The sequence below is a fragment of the Python bivittatus genome, unplaced genomic scaffold (assembly GCF_059951505.1).
Source record: "Python bivittatus isolate LINGU-HERP-01145 unplaced genomic scaffold, Pbiv_v1 ctg000850_np1212, whole genome shotgun sequence".
Classification (NCBI taxonomy): domain Eukaryota; kingdom Metazoa; phylum Chordata; class Lepidosauria; order Squamata; family Pythonidae; genus Python; species Python bivittatus.
This window is the reverse complement of record NW_028277112.1, coordinates 40,486,738-40,511,193: the sequence shown is the minus strand read 5'-3', so window position 1 is coordinate 40,511,193 and position 24,456 is coordinate 40,486,738. Positions and strand designations below refer to the sequence as shown.

General features: G+C 36.5%; 1 protein-coding gene across 1 annotated transcript in view; it reads right to left on the bottom strand.

Annotated features, from left to right (window-relative positions):
• The window catches only part of LOC148213819 (transient receptor potential cation channel subfamily M member 3-like), a 246,411-nt gene that overhangs the window by 53,831 nt on the left and 168,124 nt on the right, over positions 1-24,456 (bottom strand). The window lies entirely within an intron of this gene.

The window sequence follows — 24,456 nt, the reverse complement described above, 5'->3', positions numbered from 1 at the left end:
GCATTCTAATCCATCTTTCCATGGAAGGGAAATGCAAAGACAACAAGTAATACTTCAAGTCCTTTTCTGGCTATGCAAATGGTGTTGATGGGAGAGCTGTGGTTCTGGAACTATAATCTGAATTATCTGATGATATTCTGGTGGCATGAGATGGGTCGCACTTCAAAACTTTGGTGAATTTGATTAGGAGATCTATAAACTGAATCTGGGGGGGAGGGGGAATGAAACTCTGAAGTAAGTGCTTTAGACAAAGAATATTGGTTCATAAAGTTAATTGTCTTCACTGTTTATACACTAATGCTCAAAGAACCCAAAATAAATTAACCTGAGTTTTTACTACAAAAAGGCAAACATGATTTAATACATAAAACAGATATCTGGTGACGTTCCATGATTGTAATATAGCAAATGGAAGAAAAAAATGTTCAAAGGTAATAGGATGTGAAGAGGATTTGCACTGTATGTTAAAAATATCCTGTTCTTAAATCCAAATGAACTATCTTAGCAATGATGTAGAGAACAACATATAAGTTAAAATAAGTGGTGGAACAAATAAAAGCAATATTGTCTATATAGCCTGCCCAACCAAGATGATGTGAACAACACTTTCAAAAAGCAAAATGCATAATTTTCAATGAGGCATGAAGCTGTAGTAATGGGTGATTTTAATTACCCTGACATCTATTGGAAAACACACTCTGCTAAGTATAGTAATTCCAGGACAATCCTGATTTGATTTGCTAACCACTTCTCCTTTGAAGAGTTAAGGAAGAGACAAGAAGATAATCTCTTTGACTTGAGGGAAGTCAAGAGGGAAGACTTGGTTAAGGAAATAGAAATGATATGAACATTAGAGGAAAGTGACTATGTAGTGCTGGTATTCATGATTTTAAGGAAAATTAGAATTGAGCGTAGTCAAACAGCATCATAGACTTCAAAAAAGTGGATTTTAATAAAGTCAAAAGGAATTTACACAATAGGAATCCATGGCATGTGTAGCTAACGGGAAAAAAAGCTCAAGATACGTGGGAGTTCCTAAAGGTAATATTCAAATCACAGTTGCAACCAATTCACAATAAGGAAAAAAATGGAGGACAGCAGAATAAGCCCCAGCATATTTTTTTAATAACTTCATTAAATGTTAACAGAAAGTACAATATTAGAGAATTAAGAAAAAAGAAGAGAATAGAAAAAAGAAAAGATCAGAAAAGACAAAAAAAGTAGGAAAAGAAAGAAAGCGATAACTTCCAACTTTGTTTGGTACAGGAATAAACTTACAATAAATTCATCTCTCGCTGTAATGTTTAAAATAATACAAAATAAATCTGTATCAATAAAAGATATAAAAAACTAACACAAAATATTTCGATAAGTATGAAATATATCAGTCATCAAACCCCAAAATTAAACTTTCATTTCTTTCAGTTTCAAGCAAAAAGTCCAAAAATGGTTTCCAAATAGAAACAAATCCAATCAAATCTTTTCAATTAAAGTGGTCAATTTCGCCATCTCCACCAGTTCCATTAATTTCACTATCCATTCTTCTAAGAGTAAGCATATTGAGCAGGTGGCTATTTCAACTGAATAAATATATGAATCAGTAAATAAACCAATGTGGCTAAAAGATTAGTAAAGGACTCATATGAGCAATACAAATAGGGCACAGTCATAAAGGAAGAGTACAGACAGGTAGCCTGGAACTCTAATGCTGGTATTGAGAAAGTGAAAACTCAGAATGAACTGAACAAAGCAAAGGATGTTAAGAACAAAGAACTTTCTTAAGATATGTAGTGACAGGTAAGGGAGATATGGCAGGAGACTCTCAGGGACCGCACCAAGGTATATTGTTCCAGTGATGTGTTCCAGCCCTCGTCTCATTCCCAGGTCTCGGTCAGCGGACTTTCAAGATCCTGGGTTTTCAGATGCTTCTGCTAAATGCCAGGTCGATCTGTAAAAAGGCTGTCCTCATCTGTGACTTAATCACAGATGGGAGACCTGACCTGGCATGTATTACTGAAACCTGGCTGGGACAAGGGCGGGGTGGGGTGGGGTTCCCCTTTTGGAGATATGCCCAGACCCTGTTTGTTAAGTTGGGCTCTAGGGTTCAGTTGGGACTCTTGCTGCTGTACCAGCCTCCCTGCTGGTTAGCAACCTCCCTTCCTCAGCTCCTTGACTCCATGGACAGGCTGGTGGTGGAGTTCCCCAGGCTTATGGTTTTGGGAGACTTTAACTCGCCTTCCTTGGGTGTGAGGTCAGAGGTAGCTCAGGAGTTCATGGCCACTATGACAGCCGTGGGCCTGTCTGAAGTCATCTAGGGCCAAATGCATAATAGAGGTCATATGCCTGATCTGCTTTTTCTGTTGGAGCAGCAGCAAGGTGATCTGGATTTGGGGAGTTACTGATCTATCCCCTGTTGTGGTATGATCACTCCCTGGTAACCCTGCAGTTCTCTGGTGCCACCCCCTACCAGAGGGAGGCTGGATCTATCAAATCTGTCAGCCCCCAAGTGCCACCCGCCCACTAGTGGCTGGCAATCCCTGGTTATTAGTGACTGTTACTGTACAGCTGTTATGACTCTGAAGGAAGGGAGACTGACTTTTCTTTCCCCAGCTTTTACCTCCCCTGGGATCCAGCCTGTTCCTGTGAGACTTTCTCCAGTGCCATTCTTATGGGCATATTTCCATCCTTATCACCATGTGGCTACCCACCATCCCAGATGTCTTCAGTTCAATGCTGCTCTGATTCTTCAGCATATTCATTCTGGCCTTCTGTTTCGCCCCATGCTCTTGGGCCTTATGCAGCTCTGGGCTGATCTGGTTCCTCAAGTAGCCCTCTTGCTGTTGCTGTAAACTGTGTGCTCATCTAGGCCATTTGCTTGCACTCATGACCTTCCTAATGCCAACTCACTCCAACCCCATACCCTTCTCTGATGTACTAACCTGTCAGCCAAGATCATCTGTTTGACACAGAAATGCCATTCTTCCCAAATATTGATATTTCCATGTCAAATATTAAATAAAACAAACAACAAAAAACTGATCTATCAATCAGAATGGAATTACTTCATTATATATCCTATCAAATTCTACTGACCTGTCAGCTGGGATTTCTTTTCTTTTCTTTTCTTTTTTGACATGGTAATGATGATTTTCCAGAGGATCGATATTCCCATGAGAAAGAGAGAAAGAGATTATCCCAGATGATAGATTAGTGGAGTGTAGGAAGAGCATTGGGTAACAAAGAAGGGATCAATATGCCTGTGAGTTCTTTCCTGTTCTACCCAGTGCTTTTCTGTACCCCACCCATCCAGCTGGGACATTTCTTTTCTTATTGATAGTATAATAGTGGCCCTCTAGAAGACCAACAGATCTACATTAACTCAGGCAACTTCAAATGTGACTAAACCCTCAATCTCAGGAACATACCTGGAGTCTCCAAAATCTGTCCTACCACATTTTATGAAAACTGACTAGTGGTTGTTTTCTCTGCTGGCCAGTGAACTGAACAGGAAGCCAGGAAATCTGCCCATTTCTGCCCTGAAACTGTCTCACATTAAATCTGTAAGAATAGCATTGCTTATCTATCTCATTGTTGAGGCACAGTAAAGCTTGGCTATGGGAGTAGAGGAATTTGTGTCTCTGACTGAGGGACAGAGAAATGCATGTTAAAATGGCTGAGAGGAAGAGCTAAAAGAATCCTATGACATGCTAATTAGCAACCTGGTTATGATGGGCTTGATGGCAGGATGATTAAGTGGATATACAGGTAGTCCCCAGGTTAAGAATGGCCAGTTTAAGGACGACCCATAATTAAGAACGGAGCCTATTGTAGCAAAATTCGAGTTAAATACACAATGAGTTGAGTTAAATACACAATGGTTTGAGTTAATTACACAGTACTACTTATATAGTATTATACAATAATACTGTTTATATATAAATTTGACTTAAGGACAGACCTTGGGAATGGAACTCGTTCTTAAACTGAGGACTACCTGTACAGCTGATTTGAAAATTGTACTCAAAGAGTGCTCAATAATGATTGCTCATCAAGCTGGAGACAGGTATCCAGTGGGATGCCACAGGAACAGGCTTGGATCTTCTCTTCAATTTTTTCCTTATTAATGATTGGGATGAAGAGGTAAATGGAATGCTCTTCAGATTTACAGATGACACAACATTGGGAGGGAGGGATAATACCTTCTAAATCAGAAGTGATATATTTGTTCTTGATAATGATCTTGTTAATTTAGAAACTGGGCTGAATGTAACAGAATGTAGCAAAGAGACAAGTACACGTATAAAGTTCCAGGTTTAGGAAGCAAAAACTAAATGCACAGACATAGGATAGGGAATACCTAGCTTAGTAATGATACTTGTAAAGAAGATCTTGGATTAGTGATAAACTGAATGTGATATGGGTGCAAAAAAGGCAAATACAATTTCAGGCTGCATCAACAGAAGTATAATTATATTCTGGGAATGATATTCTAAGTAGTAGAATTTCATTATATTCTGCTTTGGTCATCAGTACTATGTCCAGTTTTAGACACCTTACTTTAACAGGATTCAGAGAAAGACAGATTCAGAGAAGGGCAATGAGGATGATTAAAGACTAGAAACTAAGTCTTATGAAGTGAGATTGAAGATGCTGGGCATGCTTAGTTAGCCTTGAGGAAAGACAACTGAGGTAGGCTTGAAATACTTTTCAAATACCTGAAAGGATGATACATCACAGAGAAGGTCAAGACCTGCTCTCTCTTATTTCATAGTGCAGGTCATAGAATAATGAATTTAAATTATAGGAATCAGATTCCTATTAACATTAAAAAAAAAAATTTCTGGTAGTAAGAGCAGTTTGAAAGTGGTGGCAAGGAGAGCTTGTGTTTATGCAGAGATTGAACAACCATCTATCCAGAATAATTTAATTTCTATATTGAACAGGGAGTCGGAGTTGATGGCATGAATTGCCTTTCCAACTCTATTACAGTATAGTAATAGTTGCATTTTTCTCAAATATGACATTTTTTGGGTGGTGGGATAAGTCTATAACCTATTGTAGATGCAATAACTATTTACAAACATGGACACTAGAATATCAGGAGGTAATCCTAGATTATTGATGTTGCTATTTTCTAGAAAGCTATTTTCAATCAAACAACACACAATGCTATGAAAAAACACATCATGTTTCCTTAGAATGTGCAATGTCTTAACAATAAAAGCCTAGCTAAATATAAAATCAACAAAAAGAAAACCAGGCTACTTAAAATGTGCAAATGCGTATTTAAACAACATTCATCCTCAAAAAACTCTAAATATATAAAGGACATAGAAATGCACAAATGCTCTCTTCCTATTTTTATACTTTTTATTTAAAATGAACCTATAGCTTCCTTACATGTAGGAGTTTCACATATTTCTTGTTATCTGTAGGCTTGTTGGATGTTCAGAAATAGTTCTGTCATTTATGTAGGAATTATGTCCACAGGTTTGAACAGCACAATCTATATCTCACATACAAACTATCCCCTTATCTTCTTTGACTTGTATCATAATAGATTAAAGCCACACAGCCAATGTCACCATCCCACAAACACTCCCCCAAACTTCAAACTACAGCAACCCATGATTGTACTCACTGTGACAATGGTAATGCTAGCAAGAATGATTTGAGTTCCTTCCAGTTGATTAATAAAGAGTGCAAAAATTGCCCTCAGACCAGTGGCCACCCCACACAACTCCACCTTTGCTTAACCATTTCAGTTCATAGGAAATAGATTTTTTTTTTTTTAAAGATGTGGCTGGGAAAAAAACAGTTCAAGAGTAATACCTGTATTTGAACAAAGGAGTGCAGTGTTGTTCTGAAACCAGTGCCAAAACCCCATGTGAAAGAATACTGAGTTCTTAAATTTCTTACTTTTATTATTGTTTCTACATTAATTATGTTTTTATGACCTTATTTTTTATCACCCTGATAATCCCTGCATTCAAAAATATAGAAACTGGATGGATGGGAGGATGGAGAGATAGCAGACAGACGGACAGACAGACAGACAGACTCTGTTAAAAAATCTGCATGCTTCATTCCCCAAATTTAAATTAAATATGCCTTCTTATATTTTTATAAAAACAAAAAGTGAGTGGCATATGCCAAATTAGACAAGTAAGCATCTATTCAGGAATATAAGCATATACCCAATGGAAATATATCCAGATGAGAATACTGAGAATGTCTGCAGATGAGACAAACACATTCAGTGGCTGAAAACAGAATATAACATCGTACTTCATTATGCGTACCTTCTTGTCAGGAAATTGATCTGAATTATCTTAAAATGGTTCAAAGAAATTGCAAAAAGCATGCTGCATACTAGAGTGACTACTTTTATCCTGAATGGGTATATATTGTTTATACCTCACTACCACTACTACTCTTTGGGACTGATACAGTTAATTCTGGGACTGTATTTCTAGACTGAAGCTTTTGAAATTTGATGCTGGAAAAAATGTTAACAATACCTTAGGCCCCCATAACAAATCATTCAATGCTCACTGGAAGTGCTAATAATGAAGCTAAAGCTGAAATATTTTGGACACATCATGAGGTGGCAAGAAACCTGGAAAAGACCCTGGTGTTTGGAAAATTCAAAGGCAGTTGAAAAAGAAGCCCACAGAAGACAAAGTGGCTAGACACTATCACTAATGACACAAGAACTTAAAGCAGCAGCCACTGATAGACAACCTAGCAAAATGATGTTCATCAAGTCATAAACGAATGAATAACAAAATATGTACAGGCTAGTATGCATTTAATGTAATAAATAAATGTTAGATCCTAAGTAATGAGTAGAGCAAGCTTCTTCTAGATCAGTCCTCAGCTGATTTTGTGATAATCTCACAAAATGTCAAACACGACTGCCTTTAAGATGGCACAGCTCAGCTGTTAGATAAAGCGGTCTAGGATCTTAAACTGCTGAGGCCTTCAGGGAGCTAAAATTTTGATTTTTCAAAAACTTCAGACTTGCTGACTCTGATTTTTAAAACTGTAGTGGAATGACTGAAGGCTGGAGGTCTCCGGAAAGCTCTCGGTCTCCACATCCTGTCCTTGCTCCTGCTTTGGAATAGCAGCTTGATAGTTACTGCTGCCACACGTTTTCCAGGAGACGCTTTACTTGGCATCCTCAGAAAGAGAGAACTCCCAAAATATGCACTGCCTTTCTCTTGATTAAAAAAAGAAAGAAAAAAGAAAGAAAAAATAATGTTAATAGTGCAAACTCCTGCCTGTGTACTATGAACTACTAGATAATTTAGATCTTCCATCCCACCTGGGGAGACAAACAAAACACAATCTTATTTAGAAATAGACAATATGTCCCCACTTTAAAACATTAAATGTGAAAATGAAAATAACCAATGATGGACACAGCTGGCAATTTAAAGGAACATTCCAAAATAAAATGCAGTGTTCCAGGTAGACTACAAGACAATGTGTTCTCCCTATGAGATATGAGAAGTTGCAAATAAAACTATTATCTTCAGGCCAGCCTAAAGAATGGATAAAAGCTAAAATCATCTACAGTGTATTAGCTTGTACAAAGAAATATAAGATGGTTAAACTTATCACAACAACAACAACAAAAACAACAGAAATTAAACCTAGCACAATCCTTGGCCGAACAGTTTCACTTATTCCTACTAAAATACATCTTCCCCCTGTTTCAGTTACTTTTTGGACTGTTCCTGTGTCTTTTTAAATTCCCAAACTTTAATCATAGCTGGTAGGGAATGATCTCAATCCTCACTCTGGTCTCTGAATGTATGTGACAGAAAACATCTCTTCTTTTTGGATGTGGATTGTATGTCAGAGCCTGTGGGAATGTGTATTATGTGTCTGATCTTGCATATTGTGCAGGCTCCAGTCACAAAAAGGGTGCCTGGATATTTCTAAAGAGAGAAGACACCATGAGGGGTTGATCCTCACAATCTGAGACCAGAACCTTGAGGACAGAATTTTATTCTCAAGCTAAAAAGAAAAAGAAGGAACAAAAGGCTCCTCTTGAGGTGGAGAGTCCTACAGTTCATCCTATCTGAAAGGTATCATGCTTTTCCAAACTAGTCTCCCCCAGATGTGCTGATTTCAACTTTTGTCATTCTCAGTCAGCATACCTAAAGGCCACACTGATAAGGAATTATGGGAGTTCCAAATTCCAACACATTTTGGAAGGTGAAATGTTTGGGAAAACTGGCCCATATAGTAATACAAATGTTATGTAACACAGTTTGCTCTATTTTATTAATAGCAGATTATATACACCTTTTGTCCTTTTTCATAGTAATTACTTATTAAACTTTGCCTTCAAATTTATAATTCAATATTTATCACAGCAGCACCATGATTACATCCTGTCCTTTTTGTGACTATGTTTTCAGCAGTCAATTCTTTTACTATATGTTAGGGAATCATCTTTCTTTTCTCTCCAGACTGGGAGTATTTCTTCTTCTGTTCTTGCACAATTGATAGAGGTAGAGTTGACAAGTTTGGGGAAGACATTATAAAAATATAAGAAAATATGCTACTGTATACAGGGGACAGGAGCTGTGAATAGGTCTTCACAATAAATTCAAACAATAGTTTATTTCATACTCTTGAATTATGTTCAGGGACTCAATACGTTCACTGCCTGTTCTAAAGAGATGTACTTGGAAACATCCCCGTTTCACTAAGCATATTCATCTCATTTATATTTCAATAGTATTCTCTAAAAGAAGATTGAAATTTTCTTTCCCTTAAGTGCCCACCATAACTACATTTTGAGAGTACTGTTTTGTTAAATTACCAGTTTGCATGCTGGCTGCTGCCCCAGTTTAATTTCCATATGAACATAACAAGAGCTGTGCTGCAGCAGATGAAAGGCTGACATAGTCCACTATTTTTTTCCTACAACAATTAACTAGGCACAGGGCACAAATGCTATAGAGCCTCTTTGACATATTGTTCAGTAACAGAATTAGAATTTTTTTTTTTAAATTAGCGAATTTAAGAAACAAAATAAGAAACAAATAAAAACAACGTAACAGTGATATTACATTGTCAAATGGTTAAAATAAATTAAATTTTACAAAATGGACAGGAAAAGATTCATATAATATAAATATACAACTAATGTAGTCCTTTACTGTGTTATTAAAACTAGACCATATAGAAATCTAATGCTCCATCTTCCTACCTCTATAATACAAAGCCATTTCTAAGATTAACAAAGAACATATTTCTTGAAACTATTTTTTAACATTTGGAGTGTTGTTTTCTTCCTACCTATGTAAAATATTCTTTTAGCTGATCCCTAGGCTCAGCTAAATCAGATTTCTTCATAAAATGTCAAATTTCTTATTTCTGGAATATAGTTTAGCATCATGTTTACATCTTTAACTGTAATTTTCTTCAACGTTGTGTTAACATGGAAGATAACACGATACCAAAAAGGGACCATAAGATGACCAGAATTTGAGAGTTATGATAGTCATCATGATTAGTAGCCATTAATAACTTTATCATCAATGAATTTGTCTAATCTTTCCTTAAAGACATTCAGATCAATGTATATTGTCATTAACTGTATATTGTTGTCATTAACTCCACTGTTTAGACTCAACCTATGTGAAGATATATTTCCTTTTTATCTATTCTGTAAGTTCCAACATTCAGTTCTCCTGGATGACCCCAGATTCAACTATTATGACAATGGGGGGGGGGGGAGGGGAGGAAGAAAACTTTTCATACCTGGTATAATTTTATCTGTCTCTATTATGCTCCCCCTTTTTCTTTTCTTCTAATTTATAAAGTTTCCAATATTGTATGCAATCTTTCATCACATGGGAATAATTTCAGCTTAATTAATAATAATAATAATTAATGTAACATATCTTTCTTGGTGAACAAAATTGTACATAGTAATCTAAGCATAGTTACATCATTATTTTGTATAAGCGCATTACGATATGAACAGTCTTTGTTTCCACACCTCATAGACTCCAATATACCTTTTTCACTGAGTTATCCACCTAACAAGAAGACTGTTTTCCTGGTTATTTACCACATCAAATCTGATCAGCATGTAGCTGAAAACAGGTGATTATATTAAGTTACACTTAATCCATTTGTCATTTTAATGTTCATCTTGGAAAGATCCTCTTCATTGTCACTTCTTGTTTTAATCATTCTAAGTAATCTAGTGTCAGCAACAAAATCCATCCTGCTATACTGGGTAGCTCTGATATTCCTGTTCCAAGTGCCACTTTCCCCAAATATTGAAGGCAAAGCTTGTAATTTTTATTAGCATATTTATTTTCAAACATAATTTAGTAAATACAAAGTTAGTGGGCATATATGAATGTAGCTAAAGCTTTATTTGCTGCTTTAACTGCTACAACATTTCTATCAAATAAAATGGTCTTTCTTAACTAGGGCTTACTTCTCCTTGCAATAGATTTTACATTAGTCCTATGGTAGCTAGTCCTTTTTCTTTTGAAAATTGATCTTGCCATTAAATCTGCAGCCACACAAACCTCAACCACTGTTTCACATTAGAGGCAGTATATAAAATCCTTTTTATGTTGTCTAGAGTTTTAAACAAGAAAGATGCATTTAAGAATGTAGAGACCTGTTTGAACATTTACTGTATGTATTACACTCAGCAGCCATCTTGTAAATGTTCCCTATTTATAAGTAATTACTATATCTCATAGTTTTGATTTCCCTCTGACCTTCCTTTTTTACTAACTTCTGCCCACCCCAATTTATTTATCACATTTGTGTATTTCTCAACAGACTCCTGGCAGTTTACAACACAAGAACAACATCACCAAAAAACTTTAAGTGTCCATGGTAGAAATATAAAAATCCATGATCTTGCACTGAACATCAAAGATAGTTCTAATTTACCAACCAAAATTGGGACTGGCAACTTGGTTGTTAAAGGAGGTGGTCACTAAGTGAAACATCATGATTTTATGATCTTACTTAAGCTTTCGTTTACTTTACAGACCTGCAAAGTTACTTTATCACCATCACAACTGCAATGGTCACTAAATGAGGCAGTTGTCAATGAGGACTACCTGTATGCAAATTTAATGCAGCACGCATAATCTTGATTCATATAAGTATTAATATAAACTCGTATCATTGGGGGGGTAGTAAACATACTGATGGGCCTATTAGAGTTTGGCTCTGTATATATAGGTCCCAGAACAATGTAACATTGAATGAAATAGTGAGGTTGAGGTAGGAAGGAGCGGATGTTATGCAATAGCATAAAGATGAATGATCATCTTTGGAGGAATAGAATCATGCAGAAGGCTACAATTAATGCAAAAGAAACAGAATTCAAAATCAGTTCCAACATATGCATAAAGAACAGCAGTACTTATGATTCTTATAATATTTCTAAATTACCATAAACAAAATTAAGTCATAATTCATTTTATGATTTTCAGACAGCTATGATGGCTCTTAAATATGCAATTTCCATTAGCTGCAGGATTAATGTCCCATCTACTTAGACATACTAATATTTTATGAATATTAATACTTTAATAATTCTACTTTTGCTCACATCCTGTAGTTGTTCAGGAGCACTTTGCAAGAGCATTAATTATTAGAAAGTACCTACTAGGGTCAAAGTAGGCATTCTGCATACCAAATAGTATGCAGTAATGCAACAGATTAATGAAACAGGCTAAATCACTCTTAAAAGATTGCTTCTTCCCAAGCACAGTAATTGGATTTTACCATCATCTTCTGAGGCCCTTCTTCAGGTAGTCCTAACAAATGAAGTACAACTGTTAGTTCTAGAAAGATGTCCTGTTCTATGACTTTGGCTTAGCCACATAGAGATAATACAGTTCAAGACCCCGGCTACCTATTCTAGGCAGTGAATTCTTTCCAATATTCTACTGAGTTGGAAAAATAAAAAAGTAATTTTGGGATTCCTAATTTAATTTAAATATTTTTAGATAATTTAGTAATTAAGATCTGTAAACACTTGGTGCCCATTTTATCTCCTATTTTTGTTTCACCTGATTTTTAATATAATATTTTGTAGGAAATTGTTTTTATTTTATACTTTAAGCTGCTGAAATAAGTTTTTGTTCCTGAATACCATAAAAATATCATAAGTTTCAAAAATGGACTATACAAAAAATTAAAAAGGATTCGAATCCATCCATTCAGCAAATGAATTAAATCAACAGTTTTTCTTCAATATTACATAAAAAATTACTTTTCAGTCTGCTGTACAGTGCAAAGATTCTCAATCTTCAGCACATAAGAACAAGATACCTCAATGCTGAAGACATCTCTTAGATTTTACTACTTGTCTGCTCACATGCAAGACTTATTTGGTGCTGTATATTCTACTGAAGGCATTTGAAAACTCAGATGCATGAAGCTTCACTATCAATGTGCATATACAAATATATTGTTCCATAATCTCATATATTTCATCGTACAAGAACTCACTTTTAATCAAGAACATCGGAGACAGTACTCATTTTATTCATAGAAAATATGATTCAGTCACAACTGGATTTTTAAAAAAATTGTTGGGATTCTAGTAGACAAATACACAGTTCTTTTATTCAGATAAATGGAAATAGTATATATTTAGTTCTGGCTTAATTATGTTTATTGCCTGGAAATCTTCAGCAACTTCTTCCTCCAAGTAACTTAACTATCAACTTGCAGTAATAGATTGATCTGAATGAGCATTAATGTGATCTGAATGAGCATTAAATTTTAGGCTGACCATATTTTTTTTACCCCAATGCCAGACAGTGCCGGGATCATCTAAGAAGAATATATATCATAAATAGAAAAATAATTCTAATGGCAAATTAACTTCAGTAGTAAGTCAATATTTGCTTACCTAAACAGATAAACAGAATGACCGTGGGTGAGCAAAAAAGCAGTGGGAACAGGAGCAACTGCTGACTTCCTGTTGGCTTCCCCATTGACTTTGCTTGTGGGAAGCTGGCAGGGAGCATCAGAAATCACGATCACATGACTACAGGGATGCTACAACGGCCACAACTTTCTGATTAAAATTGGTCTGAACATTGTGGAAATTTCAATTCCACAGGAGTAATGGTTCCCGGATTTTTTACACATTCTTTAAGTTCATGGATTTTAGGTACAAGTAGTCTCCAGTTTAAGAACAAATTCCGTTCCTAAGATCTGTCTTTAAGTCGAATTTGTATGTAAGCCAGAACAGTATTATTGTATAATACTGTATAAATAGTATTGTGCAATGAACTTGAACCACTGTGTATTTAACTTGAATCATTGTGCATTTAATCAAATTTTGCTACAATAAGCTCCGTTCTTAACTATGGGTCCTCATTAAACTGGGCATTCTTAACCTGGGGACTACCTGTATCTTGATTCAAACACTGTTGTGGTATAATGCACTGTTTGGGCTAACTTGAGGGTACAAACAGATAAACACACTGAGAGTTTTAGTACTATATAGATATGTTCTAATTTTAACCTTAATGTGGATGCTTTAATTTTTACTGTCTATCTTTTAAAATATCAAGAGTTCTTCAGGATTGCAGAAGGATATAAATGTAATAAATAAGCAAGCTATTTATTCCATGCTCCTAAAATGAACTTACTTATTCAAAATGAAACAAATACACACCGAACAAGAATGTGGTTTACTTAATTTTATTTTAACCTAGTGGATTAACAGAGCAATTGTGACTAGGCAACAAATCATGATGAAAACAAACTTGGATTAGTATGCTGAATAAGCCCAGACAAAGAAAACTTTTTCCCTTGTTTTCTGCTTGCTTTAAAAATATAACAAAATCAGAATTTCAGTTTAGCTCATGATCTGTCAGGAGGGAGTACATAAATGAACTTCCACCTGCTGTACTTGGCCCCAGCAGGTTTTCCATCTGGCTAGCAAAGCCTTAAGGATTCTTTGAATTATTATTTCAGTTCCTCTATTATTAACTTCAATAAAATCAAATGAATAGGACAGCCTGCCCCATTCAATTGGAGACTACAATTAATGTTGCTTGATACAATCCAGGCCCAATATTTGAATAAATAGAACAATCAAAGGCCTTTGGAACTTGATGAAACCAACAGCTAGGACAATGTTATTGGAAGCATCAAGATTCTCTAAGTTCTGTGGGCGATAGGCAGAATAGAAAAGACAACAAAACAAATGTCTGCTTTTCTTCATCATTGCTTTAGATGGTATAAGGTGATAGGCTGTGAAAGTCCTGTCTGTGTCACAAATTCCATCATTTTCCTTTTTTTAAAATTTTCTGTAGCATGGCCTTCAACTCTAGGAAAAAACAACTGTGGATGTTTCCAACAATCCTGGTACAGAAAAGTCAATGCATATGAAAGTTGTGCAGATTTGAAGATTTCTATTGTTTTGACATGGATTGTACTGGATAAGCACTTTGAAGCACCTTGATTAAGAGAAATATCCCTCTACTTTGCTTAGCTTGCATGTGCAGAAAACATTTTTCTCTAAGCAGGCAGCCAGTCAAAGCAGACTGGCCCAACCTCAACATTTCTTATTAAAGGGTTGAACTTGAGACAGAATGTATATATACAGAGTAGTAACTTACAACATCAGAGGCATGGGCTTCCAGATATGAACGGATGACAGAGGACAGTCCATGAGCTGGGACATGGGGTGAGTCATGAGTTCCTTCCAATAGGAAACCAAACAACCATACGTTTAGCTGAGCTGCAGCATTGCAAACAAAACTCGTTTTGCTATGAAAAAAATGGCTCAGCTCTCAAAAGCAGCCGAAGTGTCTCTGAATTGATGAAAAGTCCTTGAATACAGGTGCTCAGGTTTTCTAAAACTAAAGCATGCTTTTCGGAGTCTAATTTCTTTTATAAATAACTGACTAGACTTACTAGATTCTTTACAGTACTAGCCACTTAATGGTAGTTTTGTTTCTGCAGGTTTTTACCAAAAAATGATAAGTGTCCATATAGCCTTGCAGTTAGAGAGATATTCCCAAAACTCCATCCTAATACTGGGAGTGTTGAAATAAGCATCTGTCTCATTTCTGAAGCAAGCAAACAAAAGTGAGACACCCTTAAAGTGCAAAAGTATTTATCTCACTGTGTTTGAAATAAGATGCTCTTCATCAGATGATAGACAGTTCCTGCTCCTTTTCTTTCAAACACAGCATGACTGCAAAGAAACAACTCAATTTGTTCAACCACAGAGAAAAAGGAGACACTGTAATATATTATGGTTCTATCAAATATAAAAAGATATACCATCGACTTTTCTTTAATATATTGTAAGAGTTCAAGAAAGTAAGACATCAAGAAGATGATACAACTTTTTAAGATTTATTTCCAAAGGGGTTGAGTACCCAAAGGCTACATTTAGACATCATGCTAAGTTATAATTAACACAAAGTACCTCCAGGTATTATGACTTGCAACATCTCTCATTCCTGTCCGTAACAGCTGGGTTTGTTGAAAGGTATAGCTCTATAAGCTCCATTCCCTCATTTAACATTACAAGAATGAGCCATGGTGAACTGTGGGTTCACACACAATTTTCTTTTCTACTCCTCCCATGACACATTTTCACAACTAGTTTGAATTAACTGACTTTGTCATGTCTTCTAGACCTGGTAAGATGTGATAAATCTGAATGATGGAAGCAAATAAAACTTCAAATCTTACATAAACTTGTAAAGGTGATTTACAATCATACTTAATGTTAAGTTACACATTCTTTTTTAATGCTGAAATAGGAAGGAAACACAATTCACTCTATGTGACCCTGAGGTTCATCCTGGCCTAGGTAAGCTATCATTTAGCATATTTCTAAATAACACAAAAGAATGGGAATTGCTTACTTTTGCTCTTAATATAGCTTTGGGAACTGAGGCAGAACAGTATAAAGCTCATCAGACGTTAGCCATTCTGTGTTGCTATAACAATACAGGAAGATGTTGTGAAACCTTCTTGGGTTGGGTTGATGGTCTTAGATGTGTATTTCTGTGGGGCAATTTTAAGCTAATATGTGTATTATTATTATTTATTTACATTTTATAGCCACCCACTCCCATAGGCTCTGGGCAGCTTACAAATATAAATGCAAAACACTTAAAAACATACAACTTCAGGCTAAAACAATCAAACCATAACAAATCAAACCAAATGAGTGGCCCTACAAATCCATCAACCCAAGCCTGAGGCCAAAGCCAGGTCTTACGTGCTTGGGCCTTAGGCATGGTAAATATAAGGGTGATCCTACTTGTTCTGTTTGCAACCTACCTCAAGACTCTGTTCTCTCAGGTGTTCAGGCTTATACCCAAGAACATTTCACAACATCTTCCTGTATTGTTATAGCAACACAGAATGGCTAACGTCTGATGAGCCTTACACTGTTCTGCCTCAGTTCCCAAAGCTATATTAAGAGCAAAAGGCCCTGATCAGACTTCAAAAAGGAAAAGAAAACCAAACCAAAAGAAAACTTTAAAACCCATATATGCAGATATATATCAGAATATGAAACTTGTCAACTCTAAATGTGCAATTAGTATTTAATATCCATACTATCAGGATAGTACTTCCATGCTAATATCTGTAACACTTTAATTAGAAACTAATCAAAGTAATGGCATGCTTTAATCACAGAAAAGGTATGTTGATTTTAATTGAGATAGGGATGTTGATGTGTGTATATACTATATAGTCAGAAACATGGATGGAAAGTAAACAAAAGCAAAGGAAATAAAAACTACAAATACACACACACACACATTTATTCTAAGATTTTATGTTTATTCTAATATATGACAGTAGTTCAGAATCTTATAAATTCAGTGAAAATGTCCTATAGCACAATATACAAATTTTAAAATGTCCAACTTCAGGCAACTCTGGGTGCTGTACATAATAAAAACCAGAATAATGATTAAAAAAAGAAAAAAGAAACAATTTCTTTGCATCCAGCAAGATGAACCAAAACTTCCAACAAAATCTTACAGAGACTCACCCATTACCCTGTCCCAAAGGCAGGGGAAATAGCCAAGTTTTTCGTGACCTACAGAGTATCATCAAGGTGGGAGCCATGCAGATCCCTGGGCAATGCTACTGTATTCCAGAATCTTTTAGTTTTGACAATACTGTAAAAACTGGAAGGGCAACAGCGCATAATTTATTTTTAGTCAATGGCCAGCATTATAGAAGGGAACCATATTGGAGGAAGGGTGAAAAGAACCAAGAAGAAGTCAAGGACAAGAGGAAATCCATATCTAAGAGATTAAAGAGGCCAAACAGATGGTACATGCAAACTACCCTACTTCCCAATGTGAAGAGAAGTATCCAAAGCTCAACTCTATACACAGGCACAAGTCCCATGAGACTAAAACCTCACATGCAGCAATTTTACATGACATCATGTAAAAGAGATGCCCAAGTGTTGGTGCAGGCAACTTTTTAACAGCTGGCAAGTACACTTCTGAATGTCCAAGGGTGACATCAAATACTTTGATTACGCTACATAAACAGGGCTGGGAATTATGAGGAGTGCTCTTCTAACAGGGTTGGATGGGGAAGGTTAAAAGCTTATAAATTTCAATTATTATGGTGGTCATACAGTCAGCCAGATGTTTACCCTGGATTTGGCATTTTTGTTCACCTATTGAGTCCTTCTGAAGGACCTGGGATAAGCAGATGTTGTTGTTTGATGATGTTAACGGTATCATCGCAGGATGTAAGCTGTTCCAAGTAACACTCCCTTTTGCGATTGACTGATGGTGATTTTGTCAATGCCAATGGTGCTCCAGATGCTTGAGGATTGCACCCAAGGCGTCTGTTACTATTGGTAATATCTTTGCTTTCTTTTGCCACAGTTGTTCTACTTCTGTTTGCAGGTCTTTGTATTTTGTGATTTTCTCCAGTTCTTTCCCTTCTATTCTGCTGTCTCCAGATATTGCAATGTCCACTATCCACTCTTTTGTCTTTCTTATCAACAATTGTTAAGTCTGAGGCAGATCCTTGTCTGTTGGAATTCTAAAGTCCCACAGCACTTTAGCTTCTTCATTTTCTATTACTTTGTCTGTTTTGTGGTCCCACCAGTTCTTGCTTGCAGGCAAATGGTATTTCTTGCAGATATTCCAATGCACCATTGTTGGTACTTTGTCATGCCGTTGTTTGTAGTCGGTCTGTGCAATCTTTTTGCAGCAGCTAACTAGATGGTCCACTGTTTCTTCACCTTCTTTGCAAAGATGGCATTTGCTGTCTGTAGCTGTCTTCGCAATTCCAGCTTTGTATGCATTTGTTCTTAAGGCTTGGTCTTGTGCAGCCAGAATTAGCCCCTCTGTCTCCTTCCTCAACTTTCCTGCTCTTAGCCATTGCCAGGTCTTGTTGTTATCTGCTTTGCCTGCTAGTTCTGTTATGTACTGGCCATGTAATAGTTTGCCTTGCCATGTCTCTTTTCTATTTTTCACTTGGTCTTTCTTATTCTTATTTTTATTGTTTCCCAGCAAAAATTGGCAGGTTTCCAGCAAACTGATGCTAAATTTCAGCTATGAAATGTCAGGGAACTCTGTCTTCTGCAAAAGGTTTGCAGCTTGTAGTGAGATAAACAAAGAAGAACTATATTACAAATATTCTATTTTCTACTCCTAGAAATAGAACTGGAAGCAGTTGACTGTTTATTTTTTAGAAAGCAAATGCAAGTTTACTACATATTTGTCTTTGCTTGAATTTATTCCTTTTATTAACTGTAATGACTGTCAGTACTTAAATCTATCTCCTGACTGAATTAAATGTGCTCTTTCCCTACAAGGTTTGGTAGTCAGTTATTGCTGCTGGTTACAGAGTCCCTGATCATAAACTACTGGCAAGTGAATAATGTCAACTGAAAGGGCAAATTTGATAGGTCAATAATTTGTGAGGTGTTTGTTATACAACATGAAACAACTATAGGTGCTGAAAGAAAAACTGAAATATCTGGAATGATAAACAGTCTGCACATTTTCCATTAGTCTGCTTCAGTTTTAGGTGTAGTATTTTCACAGTTCTTACTGAATTCTACATCTCTCTTTTCTCTTAACACCATAGTCTTCCATCACAGTGCCATACTCTTTCAGACGGTACTATCCACAGTGTGTTGTATTCAGGCATAATGAACTAACTGTGCCTCCTTCCTTAACAACAGCCCAGCTTTTGCTCTCTCTTTCCTATTTTCTTCCCAACTCTTCCAAAGGCTTGCTATTTGTGAGTCTGTCTGGGAGTTATTAAACTGAGTATGGATTGTCATAATTTCCTAAAATATTGCCCTACTTTCCTTGTTCTGACTGACTAGACCAGTGTTTCTCAACCTTGGCAACTTTAAGATGTGTAGACTTCAACTCCCAGAATTCCCCAGCCAGCCATGCTGGCTGGGGAATTCTGGGAGTTGAAGTCCACATATCTCAAAGTTGCCAAGGTTGAGGAACACTGGACTAGACTGAAATTGGATCAATGGAGGAGCAAGACAGAGATGTCACCATGTTTGGGTTAACTAGAGTTTTAAATATATACATTTTTATAATACAAATCATAAACATACTTTCCTTACTGAAACAACTGTAAGCATCAGGAATCCTGTCCTTCAAGGTCATGGATTTGTGGGCAAACTTCCTTATGTTAAAATTAGAAATTAGATTGCAGTTAACCATGGTAATGAAAAATTGTTAAAAATTCTGATTTTTTAAATTCTCAGCCTAACAACGATAGAAAGATACTCATCTCTCTGAAAGCTTAGCTTTTCCTGTCAGATAACTGAGCAAGTAGAATTCAATTAATGCACACAGTTCTCTTCTCCCTCTGTCAAAGGAAGTTGGAATGTAGGTAAATGGCCGGTAGGTTAAATGGCCGGTGTAAATGTAGACTGCACTCTTTTCTGTCTTTTTGTTATTACAGTTTTTGAACTGTTTTTAATTGGTTTTAATGGTTGAAAGTTTCTGTTTCAATTGTCTATGCCACCCAGAGTCACTTGCAAGTGAGATGAGCGGCTATATAAATTCAATAAATAAATAATAAAAATAAAAATAATTACTTTATTATCTAACTATGCTACAATTCAGAGTTTAACTATCTGTCTTCTGAAATAACAATGTGCCTAGCTGCTACTAAATTCTCCAAATAATTAATCAAGGGCTCTGGTTAAAACTTAGCTGGCACTCTCTCATGTTTGGCAAAATTTGGATCTTATTTCTTGCATCTTTTCCTGCTGGATATCTGCATAGGATAGACAGATCCAATGCGGCATTGTCCTCCTTGCACAGCAGTTGCACACCTGTTCCTCTTTGGTAATCTTGAATCCACCTGAAACCCACATCTCTTAACAGACTGAGACTGCCAATCTTTGTTAGTTAATCATTTTTTTATTCTTCCTTTTTCTTTCCAGCCCTTCAACTTCAACTCAACACCAATCCCTTCCTGTCATCTTTTTAGCCTTTTCACCTGTCAAATGGCTTTGTGTATATGCCTATATCCAAGTTGAACTTTTAAAGAGTTGCATAGTAATATAGGGTAATCCCATTTGGTTTTCTCCCTATATACAGTCAGGTCCAGAAATATTGGGACATCGACACAATTCTAACATCTTTGGCTCTATACACCACCACAATGGATTTGGAATGAAACAAACACAATGTGCCTTAACTGCAGACTGTCAGCTGTAATTTGAGGGTATGTACATCCAACTCAGGTGAATGGTGTAGGAATTACAACAGTTTGCATATGTGCCTCCCACTTGTTAAGGGACCAAAAGTAATGGGACAATTGGCTTCTCAGCTGTTCCATGGCCAGGTGTGTGATATCCCCTCAGTACCCCAATTACAATGTGCAGATAAAAGGCCCAGAGTTCATTTCAAGTGTGCTATTTGCATTTGGAATCTGTTGCTGTCAACTCTCAAGATGAGATCCAAAGAGCTGTCACTATCAGTGAAGCAAGCCATCATTAGGCTGAAGAAACAAAACAAACCCATCAGAGAGATAGCAAGAACATTAGGCGTGGCCAAAACAACTGTTTGGAACATTCTCAAAAAGAAGGAATGCACCGGTGAGCTCAGCAACACCAAAAGACCCGGGAGACAACGGAAAACAACTGTGGTGGATGACCGAAGAATCCTTTCCCTGGTGAAGAAAACACCCTTCACAACAGTTGGCCAGATCAAGAACACTCTCCAGGAGGTAGGTGTATGTGTGTCAAAGTCAACAATCAAAAGAAGACTTCACCAGAGTGAATACAGAGGGTTCACCACAAGATGTAAACCATTGGTGAGCCTCAAAAACAGGAAGGCCAGATTAGAGTTTGCCAAAGGACATCTAAAAAAGCCTTCACAGTTCTGGAACAACATCCTATGGACAGATGACACCAAGATCAACTTGTACCAGAGTGATGGGAAGAGAAGAGTATGGAGAAGGAAAGGAACTGCTCATGATCCTAAGCATACCACCTCATCAGTGAAGCATGGTGGTGGTAGTGTCATGGCGTGGGCATGTATGGCTGCCAATGGAACTGGTTCTCTTGTATTTATTGATGATGTGACTGCTGACAAAAGCAGCAGGATGAATTCTGCAGTGTTTCGGGCAATATTATCTGCTCACATTCAGCCAAATGCTGCAGAACTCATTGGACGGCGCTTCACAGTACAGATGGACAATGACCCAAAGCATACTGCAAAAGCAACCAAAGAGTTTTTGAAGGGACAGAAGTGGAATGTTATGAAATGGCCAAGTCAGTCACCTGACCTGAATCCCATTGAGCATGCATTTCACTTACTGAAGACAAAACTGAAGGGAAAATGCCCCAAGAACAAGCAGGAACTGAAGACAGTTGCAGTAGAGGCCTGGCAGACTATCACCAGGGATGAAACCCAGCGTCTGGTGATGTCTATGCGTTCCAGGCTTCAGGCTGTGAATGACTGCAATGGATGTACAACCAAGTATTAAAAAGGGAAAGTTTGATTTATGATTATTATTCTGTCCCATTACTTTTGGTCCCTTAACAAGTGGGAGGCACATATGCAAACTGTTGTACTTCCTACACCGTTCACCTGAGTTGGATGTACATACCCTCAAATTAAAGCTGACAGTCTGCAGTTAAAGCACATTGTGTTTGTTTCATTCCAAATCCATTGTGGTGGTGTATAGAGCCAAAGATGTTAGAATTGTGTCGATGTCCCAATATTTCTGGACCTGAGTGTAAATCTCATCATTGCCTACAATTTTAAATTTTAATATCAGATTAAAAAATAAAATATGCCTGAGAAATCAAAGGCAATCAAATTTACTAACTGATGGGGAGTGCTCATTCATAATCTTTGCCATGTGTCTAATCAGGAAAACTAAGCTTGAAAAAAACTTAATTTGTAAAGTAATTAATTCAGCATAAAAATATTTTAAATATTTTTCCACAGTTAAATTATGACTGAAATTGCCATTTCTGGCCTTTAAAATAGAAGACCTAAGTTGCTGTGTTGTGCTTAAATACATTTTTACAGAGATTGTTTGTTTTACTTGTATAAACCTATAACTCGATGGTCTGCAATGTGGCATATGTCCCTTCCCAAGTGTCACAAACAGTCTTTCACAGTAAAATTAAACTAGTGGCCAAATTTTTGTTAAGTTCATTCCCTGTGATTAGAAGGTAGAACTGTCAGTCATTTAATTCCTCCCCAGCTCTTCCACCTATTAAAAGAGGATGAAAGAAATGTGTGCGCTTTGGGGATGGGGAGGGGGGAAGGGAGGATTGTAGCTGCAGTACCCATCTGCGTGTAGTATTTAAAACTGCTTACATGCTCAAGACATTGCCCAATTTAGTTTAAGTAGTTTCACAGGGATCATGCTTTAACTTGTAGATATACAAAACTGGTAGCCCAATTTTCTTTATCTAGGATACTTTATCTGTCAGGATACAGTGACACAGGATGATACCACTCCTTCTTTCCCTTCAAGGAAAGGAAAGTGTCCTGAGCTTGGCTTCAATTCCAGAAGAGAAAGACATCTCTTCATTTTCAAAACAAAACTTATTAACTGACTCAATTCTTAATTCATACATATACTCTTGGATAACAAAATTGTTCTGTACAGGTAGTCCTTGTTTAGCAACCACAATTGGGACCAGAAATTCAGCCGTTAAGTGAAGCAGTTGTGAAGTGAAACCATGACTGTGTTATGATCTTCCTTCAGCTTTCCTTTGCTTTACAGACCTGCAAAGGTCATAAATGTGAGGATTGGTCACAAAGTTATTTTTTCATCCCATCATAACTGCGAATGGTTGCTAAATGATGCAGTTTCTAAATGAGGACTATCTGCATTACTTTCCTATGGTTGAGGCCATTTATTGTAAGATCGGTTGATACATCTTCTTCAGGGTGTGGGGAATAGATTTATTTCTTATATTACCAAAAAATCTCCAGGTAAAGAAAACTGCTCTTAAAAATAACAAAGATGAACAAGCAAATCAAAGTGATTTACAGGAAAGAACAAAACAATTAGTGGCATTACACTATTCTTTAGACAGTATAATGAAGCACTTTTGTTATTAAAGTTCTTTCAAGTTAAAGTCCACTCCTTCATGAATATGTCAATGTAGTTTTCTTGACAGCATTAAGAAGTAGTTTACCACTGCCTTCTTTCTAGGTTGTTTTTTCAACTACCCTCTAGTTCTGATGTTCCCTGAAGATCTGCCCTCCATCCAAGTACTAACCAGGCCTGACCCTGCTTAGCTTCTGAGCCCAGACAAGATTGGCCAGGTGCTGCCACCTACTGATACACATCTATTATTACTTCTGACTATACTGTATTTACTTACCTGGAGAAGATACATTTGGCAGTTCAATACTTTAAATAAATAAAATTATTTCAATGTTTTGACTAATTTTTAGATTTGAGTGATTAAGAGTGGAAAAAACATGAAAGCAAAAAGAAAATAATGCTAAGGAACTATGGTAATTGTGAAGGTGGGAAGCCATATAGAGGACTTAAATGAGTAAACTAAGAAATAAGAGCAAAGTTAGTAATTAATTAATGGAAATGCAAGACCTTATGGGTGGAAAATTGAAAATGTATAAATAATCAGTCTATATTAAGAGAAGCAGTAAGTTAAGACATTCAGGGACCTGTCAGAAACATTTGTGGGACTATTGTATTTTATATAAGAATGCAAAGCGTTAATTTAAAAATATAATAAAGAAGAGCTAACAAGATAATTTTAAACATGGATGTAATCAGAGAAGACTTGTTTTCCAAATATAGAAACCTTCCATTCTCTCAAAAGGTTTCTCTTTTTATAGCTCCAAGGTATGGTATATTGACTTTTCTTCACCAATTTTCAGTATTAAAGAGAATAACAATCAGTGCAGTCTCACAATTTTATTTCTTTTGTTCTAATTTCTG